Below are 15,628 nucleotides of genomic sequence, written 5' to 3'. Positions count from 1 at the left end.
CTCTGGCCTGGGCAACAAGAGCCAAACTCCGTCTCAATAAAAAAAACCTCAATTTATTAAAGGGTATTTTCTGTGTAATTTTGTATTTTTAATTGTTATCCAATTTGCCAAGTTTTACAAGTGATAGGGCCCCTTGTATCCAAGGCAGTTTTAATACACTTGCCTGAAGACCTTTCATTTAAAATACTGTTTCTAGCAATAAATGTTTATGATATCTGTAGGAGTTTACACAGAAATCATGGGATTCTCTCCTTTTTGGCTGTTTGTTTTGGTCTTTTCTTCTCATTGTGGGTGCACGTGCACAATGGATGTTTTCATTAGTTAGATTAAGTAATGCCAGATATTTCTATTTGATGGAGGGATTGACTCATTCAGCCACATGATCAAGTGAGAAAGACATAGCATATTTTATTGTATCTTTTTAAAAAGTATTATCCATACAGTCATATATTGGGGAAAAACATTTATCGTAAAATTATAAAACAATGCAGAGATAAGCATGTATGTATTGCTAGAATTAAACTCATTTTAATCAAGGAGTTTTAGATAAACTGGATACAAAATCTTTAACATATTAAAAATAGATATGAGGAAAACGTGTCATTTGATAAAATGCGGGAAATGTAATAGATGATTACCAGAAATACAAAATTAAGCCATATATGCTCTTAAGTAAATCGAATCCAGACATCCTTAAAATGTAAAAAAAGGATGCAACAAGAGTAAGGAGCCCAGAACGATGCAAATTAAGGGAATGGGGGGAGGTGATGTTTAGAACAAGCAAAGAGAATACAATGGGAAGCAAACTTATTTTAGGCAAATTCTCCTGGAGTGGACCAGGAAGCCCTCTCTTCCAGACTCAGTTCCAAAGAGTCCCTTATGTGGGTATTTCTTTTATTTTTCCTTTGAGGACTGCACTTGGTGTTTAGTTCAACCTCATGCGGACCTCATGGAATTTCCAAGACTTGGGGCCTTGGCATTGTGGCACCTTCCTGCCACACGTACATAATTCACAGCATTACCAAGTCACCACGAGCTCCACGCTCACCTCTGTCAGCCCAGGACCCAGCCAGGCAGTGTCACATGGTCTCCCAGGCATGCCTTTCCAAGCCGGCTATCCCTGCTGCGAAAGTTCTCAAGGCACTGGTCCGGGAAGCTGAGCCCTGGGCCTGTCCTAAAGCTCCACAGGTGACTGCACTGCAGCCCGCATGGAGAGCTGCAGCTCTAACACAGGGATTTTGAGAGGCCTCAGTCGCCTTTAAGTGGCACTTCCAGGACACCCATCCTGAGCTCTCACAAATGGCTCCACCTTCCCAAGGATGTCCTATTGTCATTGGAACAGCCAGTGTCAGGCAGCTTCTGCTCGGGCTGTTGTGGCATCTGACCCTGGGTGGGTGGCCAGACATTCCTTCCGTTTCCTCCATGGGAAGTTGGCACTGGGAATGGTATGGAGCCCCCACGTCTACCCTAAGCCTTAGGTGTCTGCTGCTTCCAGGTCAAAAATGGACATTTCTGGTCCTGATCAGCCACCACCACGCTGTAACCGATGCTCATAGTCTCCAGGGATGTGTAGAACAGCAATGGCAGGACAGCAAACAACTGGCGATTTCTCCAGTTCCCACGCTGTTCCAGAGTGGACATGTTGGATCCCTGTCCCCAGTGTGTTCCAGCCTTACCCAGGTGCACAGGGTACCCTGGGGCTAGCACAGGGCTTGTCAAGTAATGCTCCTGGTGTCCACAAAACAGCTCCAGAGATACCTGCATTTTGAAAAGCCTGCCAAGCCAGCAAGTATGGGGCAGGACCCAGATTTCTTTGGCAAATCTGAAGGTGAGCTGGCCACTTGCCTGGTGAGTAGAAGCTGCCTTTACTGGCCAGTGTATGCAACTTGAGAGAAAATGACAGCTTCATGGGGGGCTTTGGTGGGACTGGGAAGCCTGACCTCCCAGGGAGCTTTGGTATGGCCCCAGTGGAAAGACTGGATTTTGAAAACCCACCAGGCCCAACTGAAAGAAGGGTCATCCCTGATTGGATCCCAGACTCTCCCTGATCTCTCTGGACTCGTTCTAGAAGTGACTTGCCTATGGGCAGCCCTTCCCTTTGGCCCATGAGGCAGGTCCAGGTAGCTTCTGCAGCTGTGTGCCTGGCTACTGGCCCAGCACTTCTCATCTTTGCCATGTGGAAGCAGATTTGCTAGTAGAGGAATTTTCCAAGTCAAAGGAAGTGTCGCCAAGCCTCTTTCCTCGACCTGTGGCGAGCCCATGCTCTTGGTTTCTTATCCTCTTTGGAGTGGGCAGCAGAGGGGACAAGCAGGCCTCCAGCCAGGCTCAGGGAGTTTGGGAGGGCAGGGAGAAAAGTCTAGATGATGAGGAACTGGAGCCACCTTGAGGGGGGTGTCCTGGGGTCAGTGTCGGGGTGATCAGTTGAGCCAGTTTATATTTAAGCAACATTATTATGTTCAATTATTTTGGGTAAGGGATTCCTCAGGGGAGGTGTGGTCATCTGGTCCCAGAGGTGGAGTGAAATGCCCACTCATCTTCCTGAGCCATTTGGAAGCCCTTTCCTCTAGCTCTAGGTACTGGTGACACAGGCTCCTCGGTCTCAGATGGTGCACAGGGCTGGGGGGTGCAGGCTTTTGTCACTTACCCCCTCAGCACTATTGGGCATCGGGCATTCAGAGGTCTCACAGTGGCCTCCCTAAAAGCCTGGTGTCCTAGGAGAACATTTATTATTTTTGTCTATTTTTGTTTCTTTGAACTGCTGCATTCACTCACTGAGGGCTTGCCCTCCCTGTACCCTCATGTTGTTCAGGAAGGAGGGGACTGATGAGCATGGGCCCCCTTCTCCTCTCGTGTCAGTTGCCACCACACTGTCCCCCTGGCTTTATCACCACGTTCTCCCACCCCTGTTACCTCATCTCTTCTTCCTCATTCACACTTCCTTCCTTTGCCTGTTTTCTTCTCCCAGTTGGTTAAGTTCTTTATGATCTCAGGCACCACCTATCCTGAGGTCTACCAAGGACAGAAAAGCAGGGGCCTCTGTGAGGCAATGTGGTGTTATCATGGTGGGACCTCCAGGCCCCCAGAGTGAGTGAACAGCAGGCCTGCCAGCATCTGTGCTGATGGCTAAGAATTCCTCCACCGCCGTGCCCCTCCCACCCCCTCCTCTTTGCACAGAAGGGAGACCAGGTTTGCTCTTGCAATGACAGCCCAGCCCCTGCTGTGCACAGGGATGGGGCTCAGGGTCCCTCCCGGCACCCTGATGTTAATTAACTGTAGATAGTGAATTTCAAGTTGACAGCTACCTTCTCAGGGATTTCTATATAAATATAGTTAGAGGAAAATCTAAAGTCTATTTTACTACTTTTTAGTGTTTGTGAAAATTAAGCTTAAAGTGGACAGAATAAATTTCTCAGACAATGTCGATGCTACTGATTACAAGTGAGATGGCTGGAGCTCGCCCCTTGGTGGAGAATTTTTTGGTGATTGGAGATTGGGGACTCTGGCAACAGAAATGGCTTTACGGTGGGTGTAAGTCACTTCTGTCCCTCGGAGAGCCTCTTGTGGATTTGAAAGCATGTATCAACACCAGTGAAATCCACCTCCGTGTACACTGAGGCAGCTGATGAGAACACAATGAGCCAGTCCTAGCACTTCCCTCCAGAACCGGTCACTCCCGGTCTGACTTAGAGCATGTGAATTAAGAGTGACAATTTTTTCTACTTGCTTCTGTGAATAAAGTGTTCTACAGTCAGCCAGCACTAAACTCACTAGAAAGGAGGAGGGAAGAGCGTGGACCAATCATCTAGAATTACCTCAGTATGCAGAGGCTGTCCCTTGGCTGCCCTTGGGAAAAGCAGTGTGAAACATCATGTGCCTCTTTCTTTTCAAGCTCCTCCTGGCAGTCTCCTGGCAACACTAGAGACCTCAAAACTATGGAGATCAGATTTCAATAGCTTTGTCATCTCAGCATTGACCACTCCTGAGACCGAGCTTCCTCCTGGGAGCAGGAGACGGAGTTCGTGATGTTCGTTGGAAAATATGATTTATGAATGCAGGAGGGCTGTGCTGGGTCCCTCTGCCTGCTTCTCTCCCTGCTGTCAGCAGTGACCAGGTCTCCGGTGTGGAGGCGAGTCTGTTGTGGGTGAAACAGAAGCCCCTGGGGTAAGGCCAGACCCCAGGCCTGAAAAAGATGCAAAGCCTGCTGTTTCATGCAGCCCACCGGCAAGAGGACTACATCCCCTGCAGCCTCGCCATCCACACTACGTGATACGGGAAGGCTGTCTCTTCGCCCTTACCCTGGGGACCCAAGCCTGCCTTGAGGAGTGAGTACAGCCCTGAGGTGTGCCTTGCATTACTCTTTCCCCAGGTGTGCCCGGAGACTCAAGCTTGCTCATTTCTGTCCTGACACATCTCGCTGGTCCTGTGGTGGTCAGAGTCCTCCTGTTCTGTGTCAACTCCTAGACATCATTAGTCTTTCACGTGATAAAGTATGAGTACTTTTCTCTTTTACAGTATTTGGGGAAATTCTAACAGACTCCCCAGGGATGCGCAGGTCCCGCTGGCTCCCGTGGTAGGTAATTCTATGGATTCTGCACCTGGCAGCCAGCACTTTCCCTTGGAAGCCCCTGGGGTTCCTGTTTCTGTGGTCCTGGTCCTTGGTTTATACCCCAGTACATTTTGACTGGGACCTGCCTAGAACTGCCTGGAGGGCCGTGGTCTAGGGAAGGACAGGTGGAACCCTGACCACAACATATCCTTCTAAAACAACAAAGTCACATTGATGACGACGACTGCAGTGGGGTGAATGCCATCAAAGTGGGCATGCTGGGAGCCGCCAAGGGCTTACAGCAAAAACAGTTCTTCCCAAGGCGCCCTTTGCATCTTCTCCTCCTCGCCTCTCAGTGCATTTGGAACTTGCTTATGCGTTGGAATGACTTAAATCAACTGCTCGTTTCTGTGCCCCTGCACTCACAGCTTCCTTCATTAACAGGAAAAAAAAACACACACTACCTGAAATGATTTTACTAATTTTTGAGTGACTCAGTGGAAAGTCAGTGTTGCATACACAATTTCCTCATGCTGAGCCAGCTTGAAATAAGACTTGATAAAAGGCACAGCCCTCAGTAGCAGGCGGTGCCACTGTGGACAGTGTACACTATGGTGTGAGGGTATGCACAGGTGAGCGTAAGTGTGTTTACTCATCCACACAGATAAACCAAAAGGACATCGGGCTTCATGCTGGCAAAGGTTATGTGCTGCTGTAGCTTTTATGGGCCCTGGGCAGTGTCAGATGGGAAATGCTTTGATGCATGTTGTTCAATGTATATAATGGGTCTCCACGGCCCAAGGACCCACTATGAGCACTCCGCCCTCTGTGGTGGACAACACGGCTGGAGTCGTCACAGCCCAGGTCTTTATTGAAAGCAGTGTTGACCCAGAAGGCTCGTGTAGAACCCATTTGGCCAGGTCTGGACCATCTCTCTCCATCTGACCTGCCTTGGCTGCACAGAGGGACCCAGACCCAAAAGGCCCAGAATCAAGAGGAAACTGAATGACATTTACCATTACACCAGCTTTCATTTATTTTTTCCATATGACCATAAGGACTGTATTACTATGTATGCTTATATATGCTATTTACAGTCTGTTCCCTTTTATATGATGAAAGATTAATAAAAAACAAAAAATTGCCTGCAGTAAAACCATGCCTGAGGCCAAGAGTGGTGGCTCATGCCTGTAATCCCAGCACTTTGGGAGGCCAAGACGGGCAGATCACCTGATGTAAGGAGTTCAAGACCAGCCGGGACAACATGGCGAAACCCCAACTCTACAAAGTACAAAAAAAAAAAAAAAAATTAGCTGGGCATGATAGTGAGTGCCTGTTATTCCAGCTACTTGGGTGGCTGAGACAGGAGAATCGCTTGAACCTGGGAGGTGGAGGTTGCAGTGAGCCGAGATTGCACCATTGCCCTCCAGCATGGATGAAAGGGAGAGAGAGGGAGGGAGGGAGGGAGAGAGGGAGGAGAAGAAGAAGGAAAGAAAGAAAAAAGAAAGAAAGAAAAAGAAAAAAAAAGAAGGAAAGGAAGAAGAAAGAAAGAAAGAAAGAAAGAAAGAAAGAAAGAAAAGAAAGAAAGAAAGAAAGAAGAAAAAGAAAGACAAAAGAAAGAAGAAAGAAAGAAAGAAAGAAACGAATGACTAGAAGGAAGACACTGTGGATGGTCATCCACTTCAGCAGGTTGACACTCACCTGGAGGTCATGAAATCTCCATTAGCCAGTGAGGTTGAGCACTGAGCTCTGAGCTCACATACTGGGGCATGTGCCCCTGCTCTGACTCCACTCTTTAAAGAGAAAATACAATTAGCTTTCTAATACCAAATATTTCATCACAGGATTTAAAAACAACATAATCATTCAAGGAAATTCGTCTTAAAAACCCTTTCCCTGATGTAGCACTGCGAAATTATAGGGATTACGACTTGAGCCACTGAGCCTAGACTGACTGATGTATTCCACCAATAACTATTACATAAACTCATGTCTTCCCACTTCTCAGAACCCATGAATCAATCATTCTCCCTTTCTTTCCTTTATTTTATTGTTCTAACAATACTAGAAGCCAAATTCATCCTTTTCTTAAACCACTTTTATTCATTATATGACTTCCTAAAACACCCCAAAAAAAGTTATTATCCACCATTTCTTCATATACACCCTTTGATATCAGACAACCTACATGAGATCATTGGAATTTATGGTGATTCACAGATAATTTTTTTGCCAGTATTATGTTTTTAAATTAGTCTTTAGTACCAAACCTCCCTACTCCATAGCCTGACCACTCTCTCTGAGCAGTAATCAATGCTGCATTGTACTCTCAGGATTGGAAGCCATGAGAAAAAATCTTCCTCAAATCGTAACCAAGATGTTTTCCACTCAAGTGTAAGTGGACACATTTGTAGCATGTCTGTCTGAGGCTGAATCTGAGGGAAAAGGCCCAATACTTACGCAGGGAGGGGGAACATCACACACTGGGCCTGTTGGGGGTGGGGGTCCAGGGAGGGATATCACTGGGAGTAACTACCTAATGTAGATGATGGGTTGATGGTTGCACAAACCACCATGGCGCGTTGTATACCTATGTAACAACCTGAATGTTGCGCACATGTACCCCAGAACTTAAAGCTATAATAATAAAACCAGTTTTATGTCTTAATGTTGAGTTAAATTATCATTAAATTAAATTCAAATATATGCATTTGAAAAATTAGGCAACAACATCAAATTTATTTATTTCAAACTTTTCTATACATTAAAATATTTAATATACTATATATAAAATACTCTTCTGCATGAAAATGCTTATAGGTTCTCTCTTTGATTTCAATGCTTCCTGTATCTTATCCTGGTTAATTTTTAAAGTTTCCTAACCATTACCTTCCAAAATATATTCAATATTCTAACTTCTAGTATCAATTAATGGATGCACATTTATCTGAATAAAACACTGTAATATAACATTTGGTGTGTTTCAATTCTTTTCTAAACTTCTCTTTGAGATTCATTGATTGGTTGCATTTTGTGTTATCCTGTTTTGTAAAATTCTTTTGTATGATGAGATCACAATTATTTAGCAATTCTACTGTTGATGAATATTTATTTTGTCTCCAATTTGGAGCTACTATAAAAATTGTTTGTAATTATCAACATTGTGTTATCTTGAAATACACATAGCAGTCTGTGGAATATATTTTAGAATTAGAAATCTAGCCCATAAGGAATGCTCATAGTCAGTTGCCAAAAAAGTATTTCTCAGTTACATACCTCCAGCCATGAATAACTTTCACTGATTCTTTATCTTTCACAACACACAATACTAGTGTCTTTAAATTTTGCAAATTTTTATGGAAGCCTGTAGTTCAACTTATGGATGAATTTTTATTCTGAGGGAACTAATAAAAGTAATCCCTTTCATATTTGTCCAATATTATGCCTCCCAATTTTATGAATACCTGTTCAAATATTTTCCCAATTTTACACTGGGTTGATTCTTCTTTTATTATTACATTCATTAATCACATGTATTGTATTTATTGTGTATATGTTGGGATAAATATTTTTCTCCACTCTTGGTTTTGGTTTTAATTCTTGAATGGGTATATTTTGAACACAACATCATCTTTTTGATATAAACTAACTTTTTCTTCTTAATTTTACTTTTTTGTCCTGGTCAGGAAATCTTCTGTATGAGAATATTTTATTGTGTTCCCTTCAACCTTCAGAACATGATCCATGTGGAAATGCACTGTATATGGTTTGAGTAGGGTCAGTATTCAGTTATGTCCATTTGAATATTTAATTGATTCAGCATTGTCCTGATCCCTTGAAATTTCACTGTAGAACAGCACTCTAATAATGCATGAGCATTTGAATATAAGATAGATTACCAAGGACAAGCACAGCATAGGAGGCAAAAATAAGATTACCTCAAAGTATACGTTCATAAATTAAACACATGGATAAGTAGAATATTGTTAGATGAGGGAAAGAAAATATTTCAGTTACCATTGGAGTCTTTTTACACCAAGGTTTCATGAAGTCCAAGATCTCTACTTTCTTCCATTGGTTTTAACTTCATTTAAGACAACTCTCTTACCTATTATTTCACTTTGGACATTCAGAAATAATTAAAAACCAGAGAATATATTCTATGCCCATTACAATCATGGGTAATGATTTTCCCAAAATGATTAAAAAAGGAAACAAACACATGTTTTGTTGTTTCACCATATTTAATGAAACACATAAATGAGTTTTATGACATTAGAATGCAACTAAAAACATTAAATATAACTGATTGTCCTGTTTGATGAGTGCAAAAAAGATGGCTTTCTGGGATAAACAGGTTCCCAGAGCATATAGACACTTTCTGACTTTTCTCTGTCAGAAGTGACTACAGCAAAAGATGGGCCTGAGAGGAGTGAGAAGGACAATTAGGGATGGTGTATATTCAGGGAACTTTGATCAACGTCAACAAAGCTCATGGTTCTACCTTCACAATCCAGAATAATCCTACTAGTGCTGGTAGTCTTGTAACATATTGCCACCACAAATGGGGAGGTGTAAAGAGACTGCAGTGAGTGTCCTCCTTAACACATCCAAGAAGAGAAAGAGTCCCTCCTCTCCATCTATCTTGTCATTCTGTCTCTTCTCTTGTCCAATAATTGTTACAGACTCCAAAAGCCCAATTCCAAGAGTCCCCACACGTGAACCTCCCAATAATATTGCCAGATGTGAAAGCCTGAGCCCCCCATACAAGAAAACATTCGGATTTGCCAGTGATATCGGGATATTCTTGAGGGTCACATCCAACATCACGCTTCTCACATCTCCACACAGGAATATATGACTTATTGCTCTTCCATGCTGCAGAGTAAAATCAACTGCAAAAATAATTTTAAAAAAGCATGGAATACATGTAATTATTAGAAATTAGAGAATTCTGAGAGAAAAGTTGTTCTACCAAGAATTACTTTACCAAGAAATTTGAAGTTACAAGGACAGAGAATTGTGACTAAAACATTTAATAAAGTATAAGGATGATTAATATTCTCTATAGGAAGAAACAAAACCCTAAAAATAGACATTGAAAATTTATTGAAAACTGTAAAAATTTGAGATTCAATATAAGACCAAGCTGTTTTAATCCAAATCTCCAATGTAAACTGTGAAATATTATTGCCTTGATGCCCTTTAGCTATCAAGTCATTATTATTAAATATTTCTTGTTCTTAAATACTAGTGATATAATTTTGGCAAGAATGGGAAGATTTTAGCTTACTCAAGCACTGCTCTAGATAACTGGATACAAGTCCATACGTTCAAATTATAAGTGGTAACTTAGGCAGATTTTGCAAAATCTTTTACCAGTCACTCTGCGACATCCCTGCTAGCTCAGACTTGAAACTGAATTTTAGATTTTACTCGTACTCTTCATGTTGTAACTAAACTGAATTATTCACTTCTATTTTACTTCCTATTACATAATAATCTTCTTCTTTCTTTTTACATCTAAGTAACATTTTACATTATATCAATAATATATATTTATTATAAGAAAATACAAATACTCCATCAAACTTCCAGTAACTCCATTCCCCAACGAAATGTGGTTTAACAATTCAAAATGAAATACCGGTAATGTAAAATTTTTATGTAAGCTTGGATTATTAAGCTTCCTTCTGAGCATTGTGTCCATTTATTGAATTTTTTATTTCTTATTCATTCCATTACCCAATATATAATCTACATGTGAGCCCAGAACAATATTCTGTTTCACACTACGTTTTACTCTTCATGTTATAAATTGGAATATAATAGAAAACACAGATATAAAAGGTTGCATAGCCATATGGTCTCACTTCCTGCTGAAATGAAAATAAAGATTCGCGAAGGGTAAAGTATTACCCTCATGATTCTAACAAGAGTAATACACTGTGGGAATTCTGCCAATGGCTGACACTTACCTCTGAATCCATTGAGCTGTCCAGCATCCCAGTGATGGCCCTGCACTGAGCTCTGGATTTCACAGGCTCAAGACACTTGCACAGCAGAGACTCACACCCGCAACGAGAAAACACAGTTACCACATCTACAGCCAAAAAAATACATAAAAATCACTATTTTATTTAAAAGAGTTTCATGAGAATCCCTTTAACCCACACATTTGCTAATTCCCAAATTATCATTTCCCTTTTCGAATTCATTCTTATTCACAGTTCCTGATTTTCAAGCACGATGGAAAAGTCCATCTGAGCGAGAATTCATTCGAATCTTCTTTGTATTGCTCCAAATTAGTAAGGATCATTAGTCTTAATACTAAGAATATTCAAAAATGAATTCTGGTTCCAGACCTCGCCAGAAATTCCTGAAATCATTGTCTGGAAAAGTGGGATTACTTTTAAGACTGCTGCATCTGTTGCTCCTTCTCAACCGGGGTTGAAACTTGCTCCAGGCAGGAGATCTGCCTTTTATAGTTGAGGTTCTCTGGAGGCCTACCGGTTCAAACATTCCGAATAGTTTGTTCATCTATTTTTCAGAATATATATTTAATATAAACTGGAATCATCAACACTTTTCACTGCTAAAAATACTTTCCCTTTTCTCTCTGGCTTCCCTGGCTGACTTTGAGCCATTAGTAAATTAATTTTTCTCTTTCAAATATGAAGCGTTTGAGGAATAAACATGAAATTAGGAATAGAGATGCTCACTTCCTTATTTTTCTTTCATTTATTATTTTTGGTTTTCTTCTATTATTTATTATTTACTTTATTTATTTATTTTTGGTTTTGCAGAACCTTCATTGAACTGTTAAGAAAATCACTGTGTTATGGCACAAATAGATGTCTACCTGGGGTGGGGGATGGGAAAAGTACAACCAGCACAAAGGCCAGTATCACTATCTGAATCAATTATACCTTCATATCAAATTCCTGCTTATATTTGTGGAACTGAAGGCTCTCTAAAAATCTAGGTATGCACTCACCTGTGTAATATGTTCTCCAGAAGCCTGTAAAAAAAAAAAAAAAAAAAGAAAGCTTAGTGCTATCCACCAAGATAAATCTTCCACTAAGTTCAGTTGAGATTTGGAGACAGTTTCTGAAATTAATTTCTACAACGTTCCCTCCTGGAAAGCATTTCTATTTTCTTTTCTCATGAAAATCCCAGTCTATCATATGTCATGAATTAATGTCCTCATAAAGTCTAAGTCTTGAAGACGTTCTTTTTACAAGGAAGGGAGAGGAGCCCACAGAGTCTATGCTCTGGGTAACCATAAAGAAGCACTCAGTCTCTTCCCTGCAGCCCTGTTACCAAAAGAGTGGACCCCAAAATAATATTAGTGTGATCCTAGATTCCCCAACTTCTCCATCATTGCCATGTCTCCAAATTAGCCTAAATGCCATGAACACTTCTCATTTTATCCCTTTCAAAAATCTAGATACATCACTGACTTTTGGGAAATATTCTTGGGGCTGTCTGTTACCTTGGCCATTCTACAAAGTTTTGTTGCTGGTGGATAAAGTAGGAGGGATCTTCGGCCTGGTAGAATCACTAGGAGAGGCTATACCCTCCCAACCAAGTAGCATTAGTTATCGAATCGTATTTTTGGAAACAAATCATGGAAGTAAAGGGGGAGACGGATTTCAGGAGAGAGGAAAAATACCCATGCATGTGAATGTTCAACATCATGATACCCCATGGTCAGTCCGTACCTGGAGTAGCTCCACATCTGCTTTATGGCACATTTGCTTCAGATCCTCATACATTCCTTTAAAAGCTCCCTCAAATGTTCCATTCTGGCTTTGCTTTCATTGAGTTGCTGAAAAATGTCCTCGCCTTCCTTTCGCAGCCTCTCCAAGTGATGTTGCTCTTCTTCATGGAGAAATGCAGGCATCTTCTGATATTCAGCTCTGATTGCTTCTATCCTTAAACTCACATAATCCTGCAGTGACAATTAGTCAAAATAGAAATGTTTTATCCATCTTCTCTTGAATTTCACTGATTCCTCTTAGCATTCTGAATACCCAATATTTTAATCCTCAATATTGTCAATTCTCAGATTCCACAAAATTTTATTCTTTCCTTTTTTTTCTGTACTAGTATCAACATAGTTGTTTCTGCCCAGTTCCATTCACTTGATTAATGATAAAATGTTTTCTAAGATAGGTATATAAAAATGGATTTCTCTCTTCCACACCACATTTATAGAAAGAAAACACAGCTCTTGCATAAGAATCAAACTATCGAGTTATATTGACTAGGTAAGAAACCATTATTTCTATTTTGGAGAATTGGGGCAAGTTATGTAAAACCATTATATGAGAAATGATGACATGACCACAGACTAGCATTGTCAACTCAATGCATTTCACCCAGCATAACATATTCTAATAAGGTTTCATTTATTCTCTTCCAAACTCACCCTAATCGGCAACATGGACTTCTTGTGTTCCTCAAACCCCCAAATAAATGCAAATTAAATATTACTGCCCATGTTGTTTTTGTACCTAGAATTATTTTCATATATATATATACATATTTCTCATATATGTACTCATATATATATTTCTCAAATGTAGGTATATATCGATATATGAGGAATATATATGTGTATCTGTTGTGTGTGTATATATATTCCTCATATATATCCATATATATATATACACCCAGATACACATATATATTCATATATTTATGAGGAAGAGGAAGGCAAACAGGAGGATATATATATTTCCTCCTGATCAAGATTTTGTTTCAGTGTGAATTTTTCCATGAGCCTTTTTCCTGACCACCCTATTTAAAACTCAAACCCTCATCCCCAGTCCCTGGCCTCTGTGCTCCTTTTCTACTTTCCTGCTGGATTATTCTCCAAAGACTCTACTACACTCTAACATATCATGTACTTCACATATCTGCATGGTGACCATTTGTTTTTCTCATTTCCATTGCAAGATTTGTGTGTTTTCTTCTTTACTCCTTAATTTTCTAAGTTGATATTTGACATAGACTAAGTACTCATAAAATATCTTTCAATTAATATTAGAATAAATTAATGAATTAATATTCAATATCATACCCTCAATATAAACATCCACAAAGAGAAAATCATTTCTAGAATTCTTCTCAAGTCCTTAGAGTTCTCCTTATATTAAATACTAGTTCCCATATTTCTCACATATTTATGTCTTCATCAAGACACAAGTCTACATTTCTCACCACTTTTCCCATTATGTGTTATGACTTATTCAATATTAATTAGTTCTGATATTTCATTTCATGCATTCCCTAAGTTTGCCGCTTGCTCCTTCCGCCTGAAATTTAGCTCACATTTCAATATACTTGCCCACCAAGATTCAAATTCATACTGACTCAGCCTTAGAAAGGTCACCTGAAATTTCCATGACTGATAAATAACTCTCGTGTCCACAATTTATCCAGGCAGCCCATTGGGAACAGTGTGAAATAGCCCAGTTTCTTGTATTTGTTGGGGTATTACTACAGGTTTGTATGGAAACAGATGAGCATGCTTGGATAACATCTGTGGTCTGATTAGAAATCTACCGAAGAGTCACACTAACTTACATAAATATTAGCGAGTTTTTTCTCAAGTGTTTTATCCTTGTTTATTGAATTCCAGAAACATTATGGTTGAGATCAAGTTCCTATTTTAAGAGTCACCCATTTGTTCACTATAAGTTCCTGGAGAAGGTAGAGTAATACGGTACTAACCTTCCAGCATCTGGTTCTGGTGGTTTCCATGCTCAGTTTTCTGTGATTTTCACAAGCTTTTTCCCACAAACACTGCATTTTTTTAGGAGCTCCTCCTGCAAAAGAGCCATGAATTGAAGCACAAGTGAAGACAATAAAGTATCATTCACACTCTGATATACGAAGGACCCAAAATGAGAGACAAATTCGCCCACAGAAAATAGAGTTTGCTTTGTTTCTCCTCATGTTTGTCAAATCTGAGAGGTGTGAAGTCAAGGAAGCTCATAACAGACATGCTTAAGGGGACACAGAGATGACATCATCCAATCACCAAGGAAATAGACTTACAAGAATTTCATGTGTTCTATAGAGAAATAGATCTTCAGAGGCATCACTTACCCGGTGTTCCTCAGCAGCCCGCTCAATGGGACAGTGTCTGTGATTCCGGTGCTCCTGAGAGTTACTGGAGCACAGCAAACAGAGCAGGCTCTTGTCCACTTCACAGAACATCCTCTTTGTCTCTCCGTGCGTCCCACATATTTGCTCCTCAGAGCTAAGGAATTGCCGGAGACTGGCTTTTCTGGCGATGGAAGCCATCTTCTTCAAAGAAATGTCAGTTTTGAGGTTTCTCTGCCGTGTTGTCTTCTTGCATTTAGAACACTGAGCAAGAACTGCGATGTCTTGCCAGTGGAGGTAGAAACAGGGCCGGCAAAAGCTGTGCCCACAGTCTATGGTGACTGGGTCTATGAAGTAGTTCATGCAGATGGGACAGGTGAGTTCCCTCTGGAAGACTTGCAAGATTCCAGAATTCATGTTTCTGAAGAAGAAAGAGCAGCATGTCATTTTGGGGTCGGGTTGGTGAAGATCTGTGAACCTGTGGTGATATGTGATAGCTATATTTTCTTCTTGACAGTGCTCATTAAAGCAGAACAAACTATTTCCTCTGTAACAAAAATGAAAAATGCATACACAAAGAGAGTCTTTAGGCTTTATAGCCGACACTACTGACTAGATGACTCACAACCTCTTCTACTCCTAGTTCCTGCCCATAACATAATGCAAATCTGTTCAAAAACCTATTCCCTGGATGTCGATATGGAACTCGGGTTTTAATCTTAAGTGGTCTAGAATAAAACATGCTTGTCCCTATTTCTCTTTCAAATAACTACTGAATGAATATGGGAGAGGAGTAGAAAACCTATGTTGGGGCCGGGCGCGATGGCTCACGCTTGTAATGCCAGCACTTTGGGAGGCCGAGGCGGGCGGATCACGAGGTCAGGAGATCGAGACCACGGTGAAACCCCGTCTCTATTAAAAATGCAAAAAAATATTAGCCGGGCGTGGTGGCGGGTGCCTGTAGTC

General features: G+C 40.8%; 1 pseudogene; it reads right to left on the bottom strand.

Annotated features, from left to right (window-relative positions):
* Window positions 1-8,941: 8,941 nt before the first annotated feature.
* Window positions 8,942-15,079, bottom strand: LOC115833945 (annotated as a pseudogene).
* Window positions 15,080-15,628: the final 549 nt, after the last annotated feature.

This window comes from Nomascus leucogenys, unplaced genomic scaffold (genome assembly GCF_006542625.1).
Source record: "Nomascus leucogenys isolate Asia unplaced genomic scaffold, Asia_NLE_v1 001066F_56867_qpd_obj, whole genome shotgun sequence".
NCBI classification, from domain to species: domain Eukaryota; kingdom Metazoa; phylum Chordata; class Mammalia; order Primates; family Hylobatidae; genus Nomascus; species Nomascus leucogenys.
The sequence above is the reverse complement of the archived record's forward strand: the minus strand, read 5'-3'. Positions and strand labels throughout refer to the sequence as shown.